Source organism: Microtus ochrogaster, chromosome 7, assembly GCF_000317375.1.
Source record: "Microtus ochrogaster isolate Prairie Vole_2 chromosome 7, MicOch1.0, whole genome shotgun sequence".
Lineage (NCBI taxonomy): Eukaryota > Metazoa > Chordata > Mammalia > Rodentia > Cricetidae > Microtus > Microtus ochrogaster.
The window spans coordinates 18,236,389-18,240,628 of record NC_022014.1 but is presented as its reverse complement, the minus strand read 5'-3'; positions in this window follow the sequence as shown (position 1 = coordinate 18,240,628).

Below are 4,240 nucleotides of genomic sequence, written 5' to 3'. Positions count from 1 at the left end.
AGTGCTGGGATTAAAGGCGTGCGCCACCACCGCCCGGCTAGTAAGGCTCTTTTTAATTTTTATTTTTTGCTTAGATTTATCTTACTTTATGAGTATGGGTGTTTTTCTCACCTATGTCTGTATATTATGTGCATCTTGGGACTGTAGTTATGGAGGATTGTGAACTACCATGTGGGTGCCAGGTCCTCTGCAAAAACAAATATCTTAGCCACTGAGCTCTCCCCAGCCCCTGTCTGAGCCCCTTCTACTCAAGGGAAAAGTACAGAGTATCAACAAGGGAAGTTCCTTTTGCAACACCTTTTAGGCCCCACACTTTTTTGCTGTTCTGATGTAAGTACTTAAGGCTGTATTATCAGGTATTTATACCACACATATGTCACAAGGTTGAAGGAGAAAGAGAAACTCCATAGCAGTGTGATTATAGTGACAAAGTGAGAGCTGGCATCCTCCTAAGGCTGGGAGAACACACAGAGAGGTGGGTACAGGAGAAACACACATGTCTTGAGACAGGCCGAACTGCCTTTACATCCTAGCTCTTCCAGTTACTAGCTGTGGCTCCTGCAGTATGCTCCGGCCCTCTCAGACACTCAGCGAGTGTCTCCAAGGCATTAATCCCCCTCCCCCCCAGAACTATCAAGACAGGTGAGGTTCTATGTATGGAGCACCTGGAACAGAGTAGGCACTCAGTAAACGCTATCCTGGAAATTGACAGATTGGGGTCATCAAAATGAGGTGTCAGGGAAGTTAATTATGAGCCAGGCAGGTGCTATGATAGGGACTTTGTAGAAATTCCATGATTATTATAACAATCCCTTAAAATAGGCCATTATTCTTCATGACTTGACATATGAAACTAGGACTCGAGAAGTTATTTTACAGCTAGTAAGTGTTACACTGGAACTTGAATTATAATGTTATTTAGAACTTAGCTTGAAATACTTACAACCCAGGGCTGGCTCAGTTGGTACAACTTAACCTGTGTGAAACCCTGGCTTTGATACCCAGCCCTGCATAAATTGGGTGTGGTGACTCCTGCCTACAATCTCAGTACTGGGAGATAGAGATGGTAAAGTCAGAATTTGGAGGACTTCTTTGGGCACATAGGGAATTTAAGGTCCCTTTGAGGTAGAGACTCTGAACACACACAAACCTACAAACCACACCCAGAAGTGGCAGCAATTACAGTTATTACGATGCTGGTGCGTCAAATAGAACCAGAGATGCAAATGACTTAATTAAAGCATTCAATCCATCTTTAAGCCAACTTCATGTGCATTAAATAAAATATGGGATGCCATTTCCCCTTATACACATCTAACTGTCACTCTCTAAATATTTAAAGCAAGAGAGGTTTCCATTTGCTCTGGAGTGGGATGTGGGACAAATCTAGAAGAGGCGCGAGAGGAAGGCTGTGCAATCTGCAGAGTGTTTCCAGCAGTCTTTTGAAAGTTTTGAGAACCTTTGCCAAGAGTCTATCTTTCCACCGTCCCAGTTGCTGTAGTACATACGGCCTAATGGCTTCAGGGGAAATCTCTGAAGAGTGTCTCTATGACTTTCGGTCCAGTCACATTAACTGAGAGGAAATGCATACTTGACCTGTAGCCTGTAGCCCAATGGGGACCCTGGCTAGCCTGGCCTGTCAGTGCTCTGCCTTCCTACCAGCTTTTCCGGTATCGTTTGCTTCCTGGTCCTACCCACTGTACTCTGGCCAGCTCTAGCAGTTGTTTGCCTGAGAGGTTCTGCTTGCTGGCTTTGCTCCTGCAAGGTCTCAGAGAAGGCCTGATCTGTGTGTGTACACAAGCCCCTCCCTGATTGGTGCGGTTCTCCTTGGAAAGCCATTTGCCAGTCCGTAAAAGGGCCCAGACACAGAAAACAAATGGACTGAGAGTCCCACCAGGGTTTTGAAGTTGTGCCCCTTTAATTCAGGTTGGCCTTCTTGCTCTGTTCAGTCCTAGTTCCTCAATGTTCCCAAGAGTTTCCTGGGTACTTATCTTTCCTGCCCCCTCCCCACCCCAGGGGCTGACACATAGTCCGGCAGGCCTTCTAGACTGGGTCTTAAGTCCCATCTCCCTCTGGACTGTGACAGTGTTTCTATTCATTCTTTGCACAAGTACTTTTTTAGGTACCAACTAAGTGCTACTCTAGGTGCCAGTGGTCAGTGGGGAACAGGAAAGTGAAGTCCCAGCCATTGCAGACATTACATCCTGAAAAGGGAGAAATTGTGGACAGTAGAATCAGCAGTGAGATGCTCCATTAAAAACACATATCTAGGGCTGGGGAACGGGAATGATGGGGGGGGGGCGGTCCCAGGTGGGCTTTTCAGGGGAGGCATGAGTAGACACCTAAGCAGAGGGAGGAGGGAAGCCACTGGGATAATGGAGTGACTATTCCAGATAGGGAATACCAAGGCCTGAAATTAGGTAAACTTGATATTTGACCCACTTTTCTATGCTATCCTATGAGGAGCACTTATTTAATTTTGAAAAAATATACACACGTCGACCACTTAGACCACTTTTAAATACACAACTCGCTACCCTTAAGGCATTTGCATTTTAGTTTTTGTTTGTTGGTTGGTTTTTTATTTTTTTGAGATGGGTTTTTTTAGCCGTTTGCGTTTTTTATAGAGACCATCACAATCCATCCCCAGCACTTTCTTTTTCCTTTTCCTTTTTTAAAACCAAACCTCTGGATCCATTCCACAATAAGTCTTCCTAAGGCAAGATAGAAAGACAGAAAACTATGAGGCATGGCAGGGGAAGGAACCTCCAGAGTCTGGCTGAAGCCTCTAGCCAGCTGGAAATCAAGAATTCCAACATAATTAACATTTGCTTAAGACCTTTCCCTTTTCTTAGCTGAAAGCCTGCAATATTTTAGGGATCTCACCAGAACACCCCTTTAACAGTGAAAGGACACAGCCTAAGCCCCAGTGGCTCCTGATTTTATCTTATCACATTGTAATTCCACCCAAGGCACCTCTGGGGCCATCTTATAATCACATACATCAAAGAAGATAGAAGAATTCCTGGAGTATGGAGGAGTGTGAGGGGGTAAGGATGCTTGCCACCATTCCTGATGAGCTGAGTTTGATGCCCAGAAAAGAGGGCTAACTCCTGCAAGTTGTTCCCTGACCGCCACCTATATGTCATGGCATATGTGTGTCAACAGCCAGCACACACACATACACAAAATAAATGTAAGACTAAATTTTCTTTTCTTCAAGTCATTTGAGTTGTAAGACACCATGATGGCATATGTGACTATTGCTGGACACTTAAGTGTGACTGTCTTTGAGAAGCCAATACCTATGCTCTCTGGTGTGCCTTAGGCTTTCCCCGAACACTTCTCATTTCTCTCTCTCACCTCTCTCTCATCTCTCTCTCTCTCTCTCTCTCTCTCTCTCTCTCTCTCTCTCTCTCTTTCTCTCTCTCTCTCTCTGTGTTTGTGTGCATGCTTCTGTGTTTGAGTAGAGACCTGCATTCCAAATCACATGGGAGGAGGTTCTCTCCTGACTATACTTGAGTTCAACGAATTTGAATACAGGTCACTAGGTTTGCAAAGCATGTACAATTTCAAGCTTACCAATTTTGCTGTTTTCAGATCTGTCTTATTTCCCAAGTAGTATAATATTTTCAGCCTTATGTGTATATTATATTTTATCGTGAACAATTAAAAATATTTCAAATTTCTAAAACCCCAGTAAATATATTTTTTTTCAAAAAAACAATGATTTCACTGTATAGCTCTGATTGATTTGAAATACACTACATAGTCCAAGCTGTCATTTAATTCACAGAGGTACATGTTAAAGGCATGAGCCTCTAAAATCTACGTATAAATACATTTTAATTTTATTTACTAGAAAAGAAAATAAGTCCTAGAGATTTTCTACTTGTGCTCATATAATCAATTTTGATGCTAAAGTTCCAAAATATTAAGAGAAATGCTATTTTCCAATTTATTGTGAAATTCAGTATATTAAAGTATTTTATCTATCATTGAAAATGTCATAAATGTACAAAATTATTTTGTTCAAATCTAACCTCTTCAATGCCTATTCTTCAACTTTTCCTGTAACTATCCCTCCATTACAACCTCCTGATTCTTGTGCCTTTTTATCAGCCTGATGAATCCATTATTGCTGCCAGCAGACATGTGAGTTTTGGATCACAAACTGAAGCATTGGCATTCATGCTTGAGTTTACATATAAGAATTAAAATGTTGCCGGACGTTGGTGGC